Source organism: Chroicocephalus ridibundus, chromosome 8, assembly GCF_963924245.1.
Source record: "Chroicocephalus ridibundus chromosome 8, bChrRid1.1, whole genome shotgun sequence".
Lineage (NCBI taxonomy): Eukaryota > Metazoa > Chordata > Aves > Charadriiformes > Laridae > Chroicocephalus > Chroicocephalus ridibundus.
The window spans coordinates 54,268,666-54,288,622 of NC_086291.1; positions in this window are offsets into that span (position 1 = coordinate 54,268,666).

The window sequence follows — 19,957 nt, forward strand, 5'->3', positions numbered from 1 at the left end:
TCCATCAGCCGGCGAGGGAGGGAGGCGGCAGGTACGCGGCGAGGCCCGGAGGTGCGAATTCAACCCGCCCTCCCGCTCCTTGCGGTAGATTCAGCCCCGCCAGGTTTGGCAGCACAGCAAAGTTTCTGAGCTCGGTGTGGTTTTGTTCGATGAGTTGAGCGAATGTTTGAGTCGAAGGCTGGCAGCCGGCTTCTGCTTTTTTTTTTTTTTTATTTTATTTTCTCTCCTTTTCGACAAGCTGTCTCTTATAATGGAGCCCTGCAGGCAAACACAGTAAATTATCGCATCAAACGCAAGGTCATTTTTTCATGTTATTAACGGCTGACATTATGGGTTTCTGACTGAGGTATATTATTCAAGAAATCACCTTTTTCTCACGCCTCTGTTATTTCATAGCATAAAAAAGGTAAAGTGTCTTCACTGTTTCCGCACCGCCCCAGCCCAGGCGAACAACATTTACCAGCCCCGCGCCCCTGAGTCGCACCTTCTCCAACCCAAACCACCAAACCCACACAAACTGCCAGTCCCTTTTTCCTCTTGAGCCTCACTTTGCATCTCACAGGTAAATGCCATCTGCCAGATTCTCACCTACCCTAGTGCCTGCTTTTTCTAACAGGTTAAGGTTTATGACATCCATTTTCTGCCTTTCCTGCTTCCCTGTGCGTGAAAGCCCGCTGTTCCTATGCTCAAGAAATTACTGAACTTAAATTCTTCTCCTGTTCCGTCACCTTTTCCTGGTAACTCAAAGATACAAGCTGTACTTCAGCAACTCTCTCTTCCTTGTGGTCGTCAGAGGGTAAATAGCGATTCTGTTGTATCTCTCACATCACACTTTCCTTTTTTTGTGTGCAGACCACATGAATGATTATCTACAGATATCAGGACCCAGTGCTTATGATTTTCCCTTTAATATGTCCGCTTTGAGAACAATGCAAAGTGAACCTAGATTGTTTTCAGCTGTGCTGGGAACTGACCTCAAGGAAGTAACAATCTGTTTGTAACTCCCATTGTGCCATTACTAGCAGCTAATTTACTGCAGCATGAAGAAACTTTTTATTTAAGCAGTAATTTTGGGTGGGACTGATTTAGCCTCACTGGAAATGGAAAGTATTTAATTGTGTGTTGGGTGGTTGGTTTGGTTTTGTTTTTTTAATTACTGTAAACAAAGGATCATAGGGCTGCTGATGGAAACTTTAGTGTAAGATTTCAAATTCAGTTTGATCTCTAAGAAAGTGCTCAGTGCTTCCTATCAGTTCTAAGGGAAGCAATTTGCAGTGGTTATGCTATTAATGTCTAAAGTCTGCTGAGAGAGTCATCATCAAACTGCTAAGTTTTAAAACCAAGATGCTACAGAAAAGAAATACAGATATTTGTTACCTTGTTTTACTTTAGTGAAAGTTTGTTTCCTCTTGGAATTAATACCTTTTCCTTGTAGCACTTTAAGTCCGTTCAACCTGCAAACATAAGAATAGGAAGCTAACATGTTTTCATCATTCAGGCTTTGCTTTTTAAAAATTATTTAAATATGGTACTATCTTTTATGGTTGCCAACTCCACATCTTGGCTGAAATGTTTTAATTTTTTTTTTTAAACAACAACCATATCCCTTTGACATGCCCCAGAGGACAACATTTGTAGTGGTGGTTTTTTTTCCCTGATTTGCCTTGGTTGTAATAACTGTACTTAATAGTGGTCAAACCAGAAAAAAAATTATCTGAAGTCTTGTTATCTAGACTGGTAAAAGCATTTCATCATTTTACTACCTCTGTTCTGTACCTGCTTCTTCACTCTCCTGCATGCATTCAAAAAGTGAGGAACTAAACTGTTAAACACAAAGCAAGAAGACTAGTAGGAGACCATCTCTCCCACCTGAAAAAGTAAATCCAACAAATCTGATGCTCATAAAGACAGAAAAAGGGAGGGGATGAGTTTTCAGGAATTTTAAAAGAAAAGCAGTAATGTAGTTAGTTTCATTTAAAGGTGGAAAAAACAAGGTTGAGGTTTTTTCCAATGACTGTTGTGTTCCGCAGTGAGGTGTAAGTGTGGTAAGTATTCTACAGACTGCAAACTTTTGTATAATTAGTACAGTATGGTGGGACATTTTATTTACATAAGTGGTGAGACAAAAGAGAAAGGAATAGTAGAGTCTGCTACTCAAGACAGGCCATATAGTGAAAGATAGCTTTCTAGCCAAGAAAATGGAATAGTGGATTTACTTCCAGAGGAAAATCTTGCCAATGTTGTAAAACCTTAATTCTTAGTTTCCTTTTACAAGACTTTATATCTTCTAGAGTATAGCTTATTGACTATTTCTAGCATTTTGCATTTAGCTAAATTCCTTTAGAGAGAGCTTTCTCATGTACAAGTAATTTTATATTATTTTTTGAGAGATACTGCAGGTTGTTTTGATCTAGTGTGTCTCTTGATGTAGCCTCTGGTTCTTGTAGTCACCGATGGTTAGTACTCAGCTGGGGGGTAGATTATACCAAACATGAAGTTCTTTCAATCAGATAGGCCGTGGTTTGGGCTGGGCCAGCCAATGACAAGGCAACAGATGCTCTCCCCCACCTCTCACTCCAAGGAGAGGAACAAAAGAATTAGAGGGATTTATGAGTTTAGAAAAAGCAAAACTAATGAAATATTAATAATAAAATGGAAATAATGAAATAGATACAATATATACAAAAAACCATATCAAGTTCCCAGGAAGATGTTACCAGCAGGCACTGGGGAAGTTCCAGACTAGACTCAGCAATGGATGGGAACTGGATTCCAGATAACAGACAGAGTCCTCCTTGGCTGTCAGTCATTGAAGAAAGAGGGCCATTGAAGAAGAGTGGACCCTTTGGTCCCTCAGCTTTTATACTGAGCATGGCAGCTGAGAAGGAACACACGATTGGTCAGTTTGGGTTAGCTGACCCTGGCTGCCACAGCCACAAGTATAAGCAAGAGCCTCTCCCTGAAAAGGAAGTTGGCTCTCCTCCACACTGAACCAGGCCGAGGTAATTGCTGTGGTTTGCTCACCTATTTCAGTCCTGTATAAGTCAAGTAATTATCTTGCATTGATTCTTCTACCAAAAAAAAATTAAAAAATCACCGATTAATTTTGTATTCTGTGATATTTGCTACCAGTGCACTTCCTTGGAAGATGACTTACTCTACCTGAAAAATTTAACTGGTAAAGAAAAAACCCTTACCAAAATCTTTGAAAATTAAATAGAGAGAGATGAACACTTTAATAGGGAAATCACGACATACTCCTGTAACCTAAAAGTTAATATTCTGGTAAGATGTTAATCATAAGTAGCATAGAACAATTAACGTTTTTAATTTATAGGTAGAAGAGTTTTCTATAGAAGGTAAAGATTGCGTGGATACCCTGAAAACACTGTTTGGTGGTTTGTTCTTACGCTTCTATTTTCCTTCACTCAAAAACTTAAAGTGCAAAACTCAGGGCAAGCGATTGCTTTGACTACCACATGGTTGTCCCAGAAGATTGTTATGTTGCCTTTCCTTTTTTCCCAAGAGGGCTAGAGCATTAGAAAACAATGAGTATGTGGTAGCTTGCATTGAAATGGAATTGTTTTTCAGCATACAAAATCAACCTGAGTGCGGTAAACTATTGAGAGGGGGCTAAAATGTTCCTTAACAAGGGTATATTCCCAAGGGTCACTAGCCAGCTGCTTTGCTTTTATGGTGTAAATATGCTTCTGCATCAATAATAAACATTGGAAGAGAAGCAAAAAAAATATCATATTACATAGCTGGAAGTCTCAGGGGAGACATTAAACAATGACTTCACCACACTTCTGGAACTATCTTCTGCAGTGAACACTGTTGCAAGAACAAGAATAACTCCCATTAAATTTTACTGGGCTTAAATAACTTAATAGGGTGTCAGTTATAAAGCCCCAAAACAAACAGAATGACAGATTTTTGTTTTCTCCATGTGGTTTGAATTTACATAAAAGAAATTAGAATTAGATTTATATACCTCTTAGGTCTGATTTTAAATTCAGAAATGGTAGCAAATTCAGAGTTAAATTCCTTCACTTGCTGCTTAATGTGATTGTGCTTAGGAGTCTGGGAACAGACAAGGTACACTTCTAAGGCACAGTGGTAAAAGTTGAGGGCAGAGTGAATAGATTGAAATGTATGGTGCATGGCTTTTATGAGTCTAAGAGCTATCCTGATAGAGCTGAAGCACGGCTGTGTTTATATTCAAAAACAGTTAGGCTGATATGGATGCTGTCCGTACAGTCAGGAGAAGGGGCTAGTGTAGTTTCTGAATTATCCCATCTTCTGTATTATCCCAATGTAACAACAGCCTTTCCTATTTAGCTATCAGAAGAAATTCACAATGACCTAGCCACGTTGCCCTGCTGTGTTTTATGGAGTAGAGAGTTAGCGAAGTAACATAAAGGATCAAGACAACAGGTTCTGCGTTTTTGAAATGTCAACGTTTGAAAACATTCTTAGAGCCTCCCAGAGGAAGACTACAGGGGCTGTAATGATTCTACTCTAGACAAGTTTGGCTAGAATGTAGAGAGAGATCTTATTTTAAGAAGTCTGTATCTTCAAACACCAGCTGGTCTGGGTATCCAGCCATGGGTTGCAGGGATTGCCCTTTCATGATTCAGATGATGCCCCAGGCATAAGTGACCTGAGCACTTTGAGGAGTGTCTGAAATTGCCCATAAATACTAGGGAGGACTTTGGATAAAGACTAACTCACTCGGTTGTACCTAACCTTTATACTTATGAGTGCCATCTTGGTAACTTTCTCAACCTTCTAGTTAATCAGGAAAAAAAAAAATAAAGCAGAACCGGAAACTGTAAGTACAAAAGAAATCTATGAAATTGCAAATGAATATCACTTCTGAAATGCATTAATGCATCAACTTAGACTTCATCACACTAGGTAGAAGACTGTCAGAGAACACCACCAGATTATAGGGAGTGTGGTGTTAGCTGCTTCCCCTGTCCCCCCCCCCTTTTTTTTTGTTTCCAGAACTGAATTAAAACCCATCTGCAACACTAAAAGGTGGTGCTTCTGCAGGACGTGTTTCAGGTAGAACATAAAATGTTAAGCACGTGGAAATGAGATTAGATTTCATGGCGTTTTCCATTTTTCAAAGCGGTAACTTTGATACTTAAAAAAACCCAAAACAAAAGACTGAAGTCATTCTATACCATGCAAGATCCAGTGTGATTTCTGTTGGTTACAGTTTTCTTAATTTCCTGATCTTCTTGTACTAAGATACTCTAATATGACCGTGGTTTCGCCCAGAGAGGATGCTAGTTCAATGGTTAGTGAACTGATTATTGTCTCCTGTATGCTTACTCACAGAAATGTTATGAAGACTTAAACTACATTCTTGCAGTCCCTGAACAGTGTTATAGAAGATTGTGTTTTTATCAAGTGCATGGGTTATTTTCAGATGCAGTATAAACACCTTGTCTTAAGTAAGCAAAGACATCTGTTGAACATTTTGTGATGGGATTACATTATTACTGTGAAGAACAGTGTTAAATGTATACATGGAGATCATATTCCAAAAATAACATATTTTTGAGAGACTGTAATTACTTGAGAAATGCAAAGTAATACATGTGATGAATTAGTTCATTATTACAATCCTGCCTTGTTCTGAATTGATCAACATGATTCTAGTGGAATAACCTTAAAAGAAAAATCCCATTTATTGCAATGTGATAAACAGATAACTAACAAGAAGGAGGATGAGAACAATTACCACATGGGCTTGAGCAATCATATTTACTAAAGGAGATATAGCTGAACATCTCAGCCATATTACTGCTGTCATAGTCTACAGTTTGCCCATCATATAAAATACACAGGTCATGAAATGAGAAAGTAAGCTTTAGAGAATACAGAGAAGGTATTTACAGTGATTGCAGCGTTGGCCACTGTAGTTAAAAATTCTTTTATTTTTTTCTCCATAGGATATGAAAAGTTATTGATTAGTAGTGTTTTAAATTAAGATTCAAATCTAAAAGAATCTGCCACGATGGGGACCTCGTCAGAGAGTTTTCTGCCATAATGAGACGGTTGCTTGTCTTTTAATGACATTTTGGCTTTATTAATCCCAAGAATTTTCCAGATTTATTGATGACTGAAGTTGAGACATCAGATCCCATAACTCTGTTTTGCAAAAATAAAAAATGGACCAGACTGTGTCAGTTCAGGGAGATGAAGTAAGAGGATTAATGTGAGTGAGACAGCATGCCAGCTGGTTTTTACTAGTACTGCTATTTTGGCATAAAATTAAAGCTGTCCCAAAACATTTTTCCCCAGTTATTTGGTGCAGAGGATCTTCACCAGCAGGTTCTTATCTTTAGCAGCTAAAATAATTTATTTGTCACCACTGTTCTCCTTGGCTGCATCCTTGTGTACGTCAACTCTCCCCTTCTCTTGACTGACTGTCTGTAATTCAACTGGCATCTAATCAGTGCTTCACTGCTTTTCAAGACTGGTTCTTCTCAGCACTGCAATTCTTCCTTTCCTTAGGAGCGCTTTTTTTTTTTTTTAAGAAGATGATCAAAAGCAATTATATTATATCTTTGAATCTGTTCAAGATAGGACAAGGGTCCAGATTAACACTGAAGAGCTTTCTTTTCCACAGGTCTCTTATCGTGATTCTACTAACAGAAATTAATTTTGTAGAAATCCAGGCTGTGGACACGGACAGTACATTTTACCAGTCTCATAGCTTTAGCTCAAGGTTATTATTGCTGTTCTGTGCTCAGAAGGGAAGAATGCATACTAATTACAGAAATTTTATCTTAATTTCCATAGCAATTAAATGTTATTTTAACAGGCTAATCTGAAATATTTTCTAAGTTATCCACTTGGGTGACACCCTCGCACCATTTTTAGGAAAGCTGTGAAAATGTATTTAAAAGTGTACTAAGGTATTTTTACTTGATTTTGATTAAAATTCTCACTTTTCAGTAGTAAACACAATATGAAATGCATATTCCTTGAAAAAACCACCCACAACAAAGGAATTCACACCAGTGGTAAATTTAAACAGCAGCAGAATATTATGATAGTTTTGACTGCAGTAGCTGAAGTAAAGGAGAAATATTGGAGTACAATAAAATAAAACAATCTTTATAAAAGAAATTTATGTCTTAAAGTAGCAAAGCTTTGGGGTTATTTACATAGGAACCACTGATTTTTCTTAACTACTCTGTAACGCATCTATGCAGTAATTTGGAATGCTTATACTTAAAACAGATGCCAGCATTATTCTTCAGAGAGTACTCAGAACAGAGTGAGTGCAAGACAGATGGATGCAGAAAAATCAATAGTTCAGAGAACTACATCAGATGCATGCATTTCGCATAGGTCAAGTTTGATGAAACCTAGGTTTCATGAATCAACACTTCTGATCTAAATAATTCACAGTAATGGAAAAAAACCTGCTACGCTTATATGGGATGAATGTAAATACACTTTTAAAATAACTGTTAGTGAGTTATAATATGATCTAACTCTTGTAGTCAGTTTATACATATATATGATTCTACTAATACAAGGATTCAGGACAGCAAAAGATTGGAGATTTTTCTTTTGGTAATGAGTTTAGCAAGATACAGAAAACTTCATGAAACTTAAACCAAGCGATGGTTGCAGTACAATAAATGTTACAGTTTTTTTGTCTTTTTTAATGAATATATTGTAAAAACCCCTCTGTAAATCTTCACATTAATATTTAAATCTGATCTCATTCCTGGCTTTGTATGCATATCATCATCAGGTTTTAAGTATTTCAAGATGACTATAATATGACCTTCCTTTGGGAAGTGCTCTCATAGGTACAAGAGGAAATTGTAAGTACAAACTACAAGGCAAGACGACATGCTATATAAAGCACTTGGTAATCAGGACAGGGCTCCTGTTGCCTTAACAGTGAAATAAAGTAAAGCTCAGCCCAGTCTGGATTGCTACAAAGAAATAGAACTTACTTCTGATCTAACATGTTAGTTGAACTGATGCAACTCTACAGATTTTGGTGTTGTTACTTCTGGTCTATACTGGTAAGGTGAAAAAACCATGGAAATTTATGTCACTTTTTCCCCCAGAACTATAATGGATTCCAGATCAGTCCCTATGTAAGATTAGAATAAGGGCTACTTCGTTTTGCTGAGAATGTGTATCATTGCTATTCATACCAGTCTTATAAAGGAGCTTTTAAAGTCTCCTCTCAAGGATAAAAATTAAGCAGATAAGGGTACAACTTCAACATTGAGTTGTAACTAGGGTTCATTTACTCAGAACTGAACTAAATTAGGAAGTTTATAACCTTAAAAACATATAAAAGCCTAAATATTAATAACTAGTGTTAAACAAATTGAAGGAAGGTCTTGAGGAGGTCCTTACCCCTTATGGAGACACTCTGGTGTATTTTTCATCTGTGTTTGGAAAGAAATAGTGATGTATTTCTTCGTTTGTCAAAATTAATACTTTATAACAGTTACAAGGAAGAATGCAAAATACCTTCAATTTTATAATGCTTGGATACTATAATATAATGCCTGGATATACGAGGGATTCTTCAAAGAATTGCCTAAGAAGTTCTGAGAACTAGCAGCATTGTTTTTAATGATTTTTGAACTGTCATTTTTAGTTCCAGAAGAGTGGAAAGAAAACCCAGTGTTGTGTAAATATTTTAAGGTTAAACATGATGCCCAGACATTAACTGAAGATCAGCTCTCATGCGCTGAAAGGCTGGTTAAGATGAAAACAGTAGAAACACAATTAACAATCAGTGCTGATTGATATGATTTTTATGGAAAACAGATATTGAACCAGCATGCTGGTGCTTTCGATGAGATTGCAAGGTTGACAGATAATCTACCATTGTTTGATTTGATGTACTTTGACTTCAGCACTGTCATTTGGCCACAACATCTTGCATGGTTACGTTTTTTTTTTAAAAAGGCATGTTATCTGATGTTCACCCTTTTAGATTAGAATGATAAACTGAAACAAACTTCAGAAAATCATCATCTGGTTGAAACGTGTGTGGAAGAAGTGTATGTATGTGGGAACTTTGTCGGAGGTATTTTTTGTCCTGATGTTACTCAGGATCCTTCCTGGAGAATGATATTCTGATAGATCTTTAATCTGTCAGGAAAAGCATGCTTTGGGGGGAAGGTAAAAAATAAAGCCCACAGTTGAAAAATGATGCTAAATTATTTCAGACTACAAATAAGAGCAGGGATTGTCAACAGTAAATTTGCATTTGTACGGTGACACTTAGAAAAAGCTCAGCTGAGGCAACTGAAATTGTGAAATTAGAGAACATAAATTGAAGGATTATAAACCCCTTTGTGGATGCCATCATTCCTGAGTAATGTGAATTGTAATATGCTGGAGTTCAGAATTTATGGGATTTTAACATCTGAAATGAAATAATCTACATTGAGTTTAACCTGTTTAATTTATTGTCAGTGTTCGCCAGATGAGCTTTCCCGATCTATCCACTTGGACCATTCCAATTGGTAACTGATGTTTGAATACTTTACCTAGAAATGCAACGTCTGTAGAAGACATTGTTACTTGTTTAGAAAATAATCTGTAAGTAGAATCTTTGCTATTCCTGATTAGACATTTCTCGATGTTCAGTGTTGTTTCCCAATAAAAATAATAGTTGTGTTAGTATTCTAACTCAAAAAAAAAGAAAAAAATAATAAGAAATGTTTGTGTACATTTTTTATCTTTAAAAGTTAGTGAGAGTTTGCAATATATACTAACATTGTTTTATCAAACCTTAGAGAAACTGTCACCTCACCAGCTGGAGTAAAATTCTGACCTTATTAATGGGAGCTCAGCCATTAGTTCCAGGGAGAAGAGAGGAAAAGAACTTGCCATTGCACAGTACTTGATTGTTCTCTGTTTCACCTGAATCCAGCCATCTTTGTTGATCACAGTAGCACCCAAAGAATTCACCTAATATGCAACAAAGAAAGAAAACAAGACACTAAAAAATGCAAAATTCTGAGAGAATTGTCAAGATAAAAACAAGATGGTTGCTTTGGGGACAAGTGCAAAGCTGGCAAGGAAGTACATTTACAATTAAATCTTAAAAAAACCAAATTTCCATTTAAATTAATCTGTAAAATGCATTCAAAAAAGGTAATTTGGAATCTCCGTATTTCTCTTATCTGACAAGAGAAACTTTGCTCTGTGGCATTCTTTGAACAATGCCCGCATCTTGATTTTCTTTCTCAACTCTTGACTTCAGCCTTTCAAAAGGAGATTTACACAATATCTCAGACATCTTACAAACACAGATTAATAAAAAATAAATTGGCCTTGGATGTTGGCAAATCTCAAAACCATATGTTCAGAGAGTTCTCTCATTCGATCATAATTAATTTTTTACAAAATGAGTAGCTTTAATCATTTGGATACCTGGATAGAGTCTGAATCCTGCTATGGGTGTTTGAAGTCTCAGGGAGTTGCAGTAGATCAAGAAAAGCCTTCATAGATGTGTCCTTTCCACTTTCACTACATACATCTGTTCTAAAGAATATTGAGAATTCTGCCCTTTGTCATTATGATATAAATCCAAACTAAAGCCTTAATACTGCAAGAACTTAATACACGTACTCAACTTCAGGCAAGGGACAAATCCTATGTATTACAGCAGTAATATATACATGCTTAACTTCCAGCAGATGCACATCTCTGCAGGACTTAATTTAAGCAGACACCCTGAGTTTCAGTGAATGTCACCTAGAACAGAACTTTGTGCCGTGGTTGGAGACATTGTGCCTTGCTTACTGTTACTGCTTGATCTCTCTAACAAGTCACAGGGGCTTACAGTCACTTAGCGTTCATTATTTCAGCAAAAACTCATTAAAAAGGATCCTAAAATATGCTGTGACACAGGTGATCACAAAAATTCTGAAAAAAAGAAAGAGCAATACATCTTAAATTGCTGCTTAAAATATTGCAGATGTAAATTTTTTCAAGTACAAAGCATTTTATATTATTCTATTTTTAGTTACTTTAATATATATTTTTAAGTAATGTGCGTAAATATGTCCCTAGAAGAACATCAAAAGGGCAAAAAAGAACCCTTGTTTTAGTTGTACTCCTGTGCTGACTAGTTACGCTTTGCCTTGGCTCCCTGATAAACGTTTAGGTGGAGAGTAATTCTGCAAAAGAAAAATGAAAGGGAAGCTTTCCTTCTAGCACATTGCAGTATATCGTCTTATGACACGGCTAAGTATAGCTAATTTATTTGGAGCAAAGGGGTTATTAAGATGAAGATTAATGCACAAATAACTCTTATTCCTGGAAGCTTACTGTGATGCATAAACTCACAAAATCTGTTGCACAGGAAGCTTTACAACTGTGCCCAGTGTAGCTGTGATCTTTTAATCAGTGCAGTAATACTCCAGGTACCCTTCCAGAGGCTGTTGCAGGATAAGGGGGGAGAGCCTGGAGTTTGTTTTATCACCACAAGTGTGTAAGTGTGTATACTGGAAGAAGAATAATTGTATCTAGGGTTCAAGATCGTTTATGATAGCAAGAGGAGTTAGTACCATGATTCCACGCTGATAGGGACAGCATGGAGAAGCCACTAAGCAACAAATGAGAATTGTTTTTTTCTGCTGTTAACTGTATGTTATAAATGGCTAGATCATTATGGAGTGCTTTTGTTTTGTTTTGCCTTTCTTTGGAGAACTGGGGATTAGGTAGAAACAATATTTCTACCTAGCAATATTGTTAGGTAGAAACAATAATCTCCATGTGGGATCTCGTCCTGAATAACCCCCCTGTAACTTCCTACAAGCATCTTATGCATATCGTATGTCTAGTGTACTAACTCGCGGTAATATATCAGAATGTCCCTCTAGTGAGGTTAGGGGTAATAAACTGTTGTTAGTAGTTCCAAGGTCAAACACAGTTCTTTCTATGAAAATAAAAGATAGCGCCGCATTACCTTGTCAAGTTAATACAGTGTGATAGAGCATCTCAGGCAGCACATCCTGAAAGACTGTAAATGTCTAATAGATATAGGAAAACTGTTCCTCAGGGAACATATTAGGAAGAATTCATCAATGGATCAAAACTGTCTTGGAGCCTTACTTATTGGAGACCAGCACAGTTTTAAATTATTACTTTCTTAAGAAAAGCCTCAAGACAAATTGTATTTCTTAGATTAGCTTTGCAAGAATGGGTCAATAATTTCTATTGGAGAGTTTCAAGATTTTTGTGGGGGGTTTGTTTTGTTTTTAGTGGTGGTTTTTTTGTGTGGTTTTTTTTTTTTTTTTTTAACACTGGCATGAGCAATTTCAATAATTTGAACTCCATAATTAAGTTTTGAGTTTTTTCCCCAAATGATTTTCAAATTGCTTAATGTGCTGTTTATAGTCTGTCATTCTTCACAGATGAAATTGGACATATTTGTGAAGTGTCTTAGCAGTGTGCCTCTAATGACAAAGAACTTTAATTACAAAATATGGGTTTGCAAGTTTTGCATTAATCAGACACAAAATTAACAAAGTGCAAAGCTTGTACACATGTTCACACACATAAAGGACATCAGCGCATTTTCATCCATAGGTGTGTCTCAATGTATTTAAACATTTGGAATCAATGCTGTTTTAAGGGTAATAGCAATTAATAAGAATTCTGCTATTCTGTGTGCTTTGAGTTCTTCCTTCTACAACTAGTCCCTGTGAACTCAGTTACTCTAGATTTACAATGTGACCAACATAGAGTAAACTGGCCTCTATTTATTTTTAACGTATGATTGAATTTAAGTTCTCTCATGCAATTTATAGGGATTTCAACTGTTCTGGAGAACTCACTCAAACCAGCTGGCCTAGGATTTTACCTTTTGGACCTTACTCTCCATTTTATTTACCAATATAATTTCACTAAATTCAGTGGAGTCTCACCAGTGTAAAAATGGTGTCATGAAAAGGCAGTTCCTGCTCTGTTACTTTCTAAGACATCATGGAGCTGAAAGAGGAGATATAAATATGCACAAACATGAAGTAACTAAAAAGCGTAGCTTCAGATATTTGTAGGCTTCCAAGCTAATAAATTCTACATGAACTTGTTTTCCTGCTTACATGCTTCATAGCTATGCTTTTGTCCCAAGTCCCCAGAAGAAATGCCTAAAAGGAACTTGTGCAGACCTCGGATGCTCCAGTTTAGAAGTGTGTTCTTCAAAAGTTTCACTTGAAGCGCATGAGGTTTCAGCAGTAAGATTTGCAAGGCATTTAAAAGTTGTCTTTTACATATGCCCAGAAGTAGGCACGCTTGATCTTGATCAGGATCTTTCTTTTGCTGTCATCTCTGACAAGGGACAATTTCAGACTTCCAAAGGCTGCTTCTTATGTTTAAATGTCCATTGAATGAAATTCACAAACATTCCTTGGAGCAGAGGTTGGAATTCACATTTCCAAATCAGTGCCAAATTCTGTAACGAGGGTGCAGAATCATGCTCCGTGTTGCCCTCTCTTTCTCTCTGATGTAGATGATCCTTCTTATAAAGTTGTGCAGCTTCAACAGCAAAGCAGAATGCTGCCCATAAAACTCTTGGAACCTTAAAAAGCCTTGGATTCCTTCAGGCTAATTCTTCTGTAGATGCTTCACCCATTAGTTTGTGGTGGCATTGGTATCTATGTCCAGTAGGATTTTCACTTGAATCAGGAGTGGGCTTTTGAAGTGAATCTACCAGCTGTCCATATTTAATATGTTTTGGCTTGCATTATGGGGTAGTCTTAGCCCATGTGAGGGGGATTTATTTCAGATAAAACTAAACAGAAAGAGGTGCTCAAGTGTTCAACTAATCGGATCAGACAAAAACAATCTGAAGTAAATCCCTGTGAAACACGTGTAGATGTTGGGTCCTTAGTGCCAGTTGTTTCATTTTGTTGATCTACTCCTGTTGCATTGCGCTGACAAATTTTTACAAGACTTCATTCTTCTTTAAGAAAAGCAGGGGCATCTGTTCCCTTTTTTTAAAAGGAATAGAAGTTAAGCTAGGGAAATACTCTAGGCTATCAATCCTAAACCAAGATGAGCATATTCTAGAATCCGCAATCAGAAGTCAAAAATCTGGAAAGAAATGAAATTTGAGACGTGCATCTTTCTCTAATATTTTCAACTGGCTGGCAACTTGTTGGCTATTCAGAAATCTATGTTGAGGTGCTCGATTTTCTTCTGTACATTGTATAAATAGTTAAAACACCTACTGTGCAGTTATGGATTCTACTGGTTTCTGAAAATTAAAACTTGAGATGAGCACTGCAATGACAAAACTATGACTGTTTTGTGAATATAGTTTTTAGTTTAGATTTCTTGTTTACTCAGAAGCCTGTAATGCCTGTCCATAAAGTAACAACTTGATATCCTTCAGGTGCACTCTTCCTTCAATACAAATATCACAGTTAAAACCTTGTTATGTATTGACACTCAGGTATATTATCCCTGTTATGTTTATGCTGTTTAAAATCATGATGGACTATAATGCACAACTTAAACAGGAAAGCTTTATACTGAGGAGCAGATGAATAGGATTAAGTTAATAATTCTGCAGTCCTGGTTGCTATTGCTGTAAATTGCTATTTATAAAGCACAAACTTTACTGATGACATCATTAGAGACTTGCTTTAATTAAACTCTATATTGCCTGTGTTTTACTATGACTGCCTCCTACTGTAGTTTGATTTATATAGGACACTCACTTGTAAACCGGATATTGCTGCAGAATAGGACTTGCTTATATTTTTGGTGGCCCGTGTGCCATATATTAATTAAGAACAAGTTTAAAGTTAAGTATGTGTTCAGCAGTTTTGTTGAACTGTTGCTTCTTTTATTCCCCTTCATTCAAATTCATGCCTCAAATAGACATACTAGGGATCTGATTCTTGCAATCTCATTGATGTTGAGTAATGACTTAATCGATAGACTGTCGTTTTGACATAGACCATTCTAATCTCAGAACAAGAAAAAAGAAATGTACATTATTTAGCAAGCTGTGTTCAAGCCTAGAATTAAAATGTTTTGACAGTATCACACAGAAGAGGAAATAAGGTTTTATATTAGTCTTTATGATCAAATATAAGCCATGATTTGCAGCGCACGGAAAGGAATGGGTGTGACTTCTATATCAAGTACCTATTGGTTTTGAGTGTTGAAAAGAGTGACCAACCAAAATGAATTTGGAGAAAAACAGCATTTTTTTTTTTACTGATACCTGCAATTGTCAGATCTCTAATTCTGTAGTTCCCATAACAACATCGAAATGACTGAAAGCTCTGTACCATTGCTGTCCATTGAACCAACAGGACGTGGCAGGCTATTACCCTGATTTCCTTGCTTCTCTGAGAAAGGCAAGTGCTTTGGGAAGCTGACTTCACATTTTGCTCTAGAAAACAAAATTTACTACTATTTGCTGTCTGTATTTTCCCACCTATAAAAACAACACAACCAAAATACCTAGTGTTGGGAAATTCTTACATACCATTTACAGTTCAGGTCTTTGTTCTCCTTTGAGTGCTCAGGGAAATACAATACAGCTATATATCTGTTGCTTCAAAATTATAGCAACCAAGAAATAAAAATATTCTTTTGTAAATAACATTTTATTTCCAAGTAAGTTGTATCAGCTTAGGCAGAACAACAGCAGAATCCAGCACATTAAGAGGTTGTGGGACTGTTTCTTTAATAATGTTAAACCTTTGGGATGCAAATGAATTAAGAGCATGTAAATGCTTTAAAATAAGGAAATAATATTTCTATGGCCTGCAACTTACACTTTGCTAAGTTAGATATTAATTTCCCAAAAGCCTTTTTTATTCTCCAAATAATGAAGCAGGCAGGTGCATGAAGTAAACCTGAAGCTGTATTCTAAGGTCTGTCTGAACAGAGTGGTTTAGTCCAACAAATTGATAGGATTCATACCCCCTCTAGTATGCTGACAGTACAACTAGTTCATTCTGCCTTGAATTTGTTAAGACATAGACAGGAAAGGGATTTAAAGGTTGGGGAGCATTGTTTTGTTTATCCTGCTGGTGGTGAAACTAACCCTCTAAATATATGATGGCAGCCTGCTGTTCTAGAGATAAGAAAAAATGCCTGAACTGCCTGTAAAATAGTGAATAGCCTACTTTGCAAGTAGCCATGATCTTTAATTTATTTAAGTTATTCTCATAGAATAACTGTGTTAAACTTGACAGCTTGATTACACTGGGGTCTTGCCCCAGGGCAGCTATTTGGATGCATCACGGACACAGAATATCAACACAAAATAGTTTTGCTGGAGTAAAAAGTCTGTCTATCGTGCTGTCCATATTTACTGTCTCAAGTGCACAATTCAACAGTTTTGTAAAATTGAATACTATATGCTTCAATTCTCTCTTGGAATGTTGTGATGTTAGGAAACTATTGTATTTCTGTGCAGAAGGAGATGGATCTTTATTCCGTAGCAAAGCCTTGCCTAGAGCATTACAGTTTTTCCCTACCCATATGTTTAATGTATGTTCCTATATACAAACTACTGTTAGGCCAAACCCTCCACAACCAGCTTATAGCTATCCCTTGCAAACTGTCATTATGTTGATCAAGTAATTTTTGTTGCACACACACCTCCCCCATACAAAACACTAAGCCAGGAAGGAACTAAGTTTGAGAATACATATTCGCATACTTAAAATACACACAAACAAGGGTACGTATTTATGCCAGAAAAATGTAAGAGTTATTCCAAAACCAAGAATTACAAACCTAGAAAATTACATCAGTATATTTGGGCTTAAAATGATCTATGAGGCATGGAAGCAGAGTTAGAGGACTGAACAGCCTGTCAGCAATGCCATTCAGTGGAACTTAAGAATGCCAACAGAGGAAAATGTATCTAGAGTTTTGCAGCCTACTTCAGAGTGGTATGCAGCGAGGAAACCTAGCATTGTCACTCTAGCAGAAAATAAAGAAGTTAAGAACCTCTGCATTGAGTACATCATTACAAGGAAAATATGTTTGTAGCACTACTTTAGATAAACCTGAGTTGTAAGCATACTCTTTTTCTTTTTTCTTTTTTGAATATATTTTCTTCTACTTCAGGGCATGCCACACCGTGAAATGGAATGAGAAGCAGAGACCTCCGGTACAGCAGGAAAGGCCATGAAAGCTCTGGAACCAGAAGTAGCTGAGGACCTGAAATGGTTGCTCCACGCGGTTGTTTTAGCTTGGATTGGCACCAGCTCAGGTACTTGTGTGTGTTTCTCAGCTGTCTCCGGCAGCGTTCTGTCACTGCCACAGCAACCCAGTTGAAACTGTTCTGATGCCTTAACAATACATATCCAGTTCTTAACACGTTTGTATTTCATTTGGGTCTGCTCTGTACTGTTATTAATGCTGAGATTTATAACACTGGACATTATATTTGAAATTCCTCTCTAAAAGTTTGGAGCTTTACCTGTAATTTAGCAGTAGGTGTGTACAGTCTGAATTACATTTTAATGTGGAACTCAGTTTTTAATTGTTTTTAATCAGTTCTACCTCAGAAAATAACAAATAGATCTATTTGCAAATTTTAGAATTCACCTTTTTTAAGATGTAGCAAGCAGTTGGAATCCTTTTTACAAGTGCAAAATACAACTCCATCTTAACTATGAAACTGTGATCTGCTTCTCTATAATTAATAGTTATCCATATGTTTTGCTCCACAAAACACAGACTTCAGCTACATGCCTGTTGTTTTTGTTTTTTTTTTCCCCATGGGCTTCATGCTCCATTCAGTGCAGAGGATTGGTCATACTTGCTTAGTGTATGTCTGGATAGCACGGTAACTTGGTACGCAGGAATTCTCATGCAAGCTCTGAATAAGCATTTATGCCTCAACTTAGAAGCAGACGGTTCATAGCAGCCAGGAGTTGCAACTGCACTGGGGAGTCCACTTAGGTTTGACTGTAGTGTGTGCAATCCATCAGTTGGACTAGATGATCATTGCAGGTCCCTTCCAACTGAATTATCCTATTCTCAAGGTGGATTGAATCTAGGCATTGGTAGCTAAAATAAAAGTCTCTGGTGAGATACAGAAACTCATTTCTCAAAGATTTCCAGTAACTAAATTTGGGCAAGTTTTCAGAAGAGAGGCATGAGCCAAACCTCTGAGGTGAGTCGTGATGCTTGCCAGTATCTCCGTTCCATGTTCTAGTGCATGAGGCTCAATGTTGTTCATTCCGTCATTGAGTTTCCTCTTATGTTTTTATAGCAACTTGTACTACATATAAGTTGCTCAGGAAGCTTTTATTTTTCTTTCTAGATCCTTTAGTTTACTAAAAAAAATCCCCCAAGCAACCAACCTCACAGCCCAGAAAAAAGCAATGAAAGAATATCTTCAAATATAGATCTGTTCTTAAGGTTTTGTAACTGCAGCCTATTTGAGAAGTTCATTGAAAAGTCTAGGTGAAGGAACAGTGAGAGTGCACCTGTCTCTTTTAGCTGACATTGGAATAATTAATTTTATGAAAATGACTTCTATTGGAGGTTAATTTATTTTGGCTGACAGTCACATACATTAGTAGACATATCTCATGCTGCAGTCAGTCTGAACTTTATTTAGAATAGTTTATTTATATCTTTGGGTGATTTCATTGCAAAGAGATTGAAGACATTTAGGATCATCAAGCATGAACATTTTTTCCCAGTTTAAAAAACCAGAAGCAAACAAAAAAACCCAGAATTTTGACTGCTTGAATGTTTTGGTGTTCTGATGTAAAATGATTTCATTTCTTTCACCAGTGAAGCTTAAGCAGTTCCTTCATATGATACTGTTGAGTTCTTTGTACAGTAAGCAAACACCAGGTATCTTTCCTCTAACCCTCTGGCGTGTCACTACAGGGACAAGGAGGCACGTTGCATAAACTCAGTATGTAAAGTAGTGTTTGTATGCAACTCTGACTTACCTGTTCTTCTGGCCATAATTTGGTGTTTACAATTGTCTTACTTGTAAATAATTTACTGACACAAAAATGGCCCAGCACAATAATATAGTATGTATATTTTAAATGGCTCAGATGCGGTTGAATGGAATGACTCCATACTTCAGAAAGTAGAGCAAACCTGAGAATATTTACTGGGTTTATAATTATAGTGGGTTTATATTTTTTGGATTTTATATTTAAAGTCCAAAAAATCCAGCTATAGAAAATAATTTACTTGCCCATTTCAGTTATATTTTTTTGAAAGCATGTGTTATTATAAGAATTTTTTAAGAGAGAGTTACTCCTTATGCTTTTTTTTATGCATAAAGATGGATTCTAACATAATTTTTAAGGCTTAGTTTTAACCTAGTATCCTTGTGTTCCCACTGACCTTAGCTAATCAAGGAAACAAAACTGGTGGATTCTGTATTTGTATCATTAAGGTAATGCTTGGCTTCCTAAGGTTTATGAAAAGCAGGTTGATAGTATTTGTGGAGAGAGAGAATATGCTTACAAACATACTTCTTATAAACGTAAAGACATGCATAAGTTGTCTGTTTTGACCACGTTGTCCAGTTTTCTCATGCACTGAAAATCTCCTGACAGTCTGATGTCCTTCCCGGAATAGGAAGTCTCATGTTATCTGATTAGACTTGGACATTCTGTAGAGTGGAAAACAATGATTCTTCCTACCCTGATATATGAATGACATATGCTACATCATTCATTTTCATAACACTTTTCTGTGGCTTGGGTCCAACTGTTGGATGGAATTTATTAATTTTAGTGACATCAACCTGTTAAAGTGTCAGTGGTACAAAGTCAAATCATCTTTGTATGCAAACTGGATTGAATGATGTTTCTATTGTTCATTCTGCATCCTTCAGGAAGACATTTTGGGGCAAAAAGATTAAATCAGAAAAAAAGCAGCAAGAAAAAGAGCATTGTTAAAAAGTGTTGTAATCATCAGA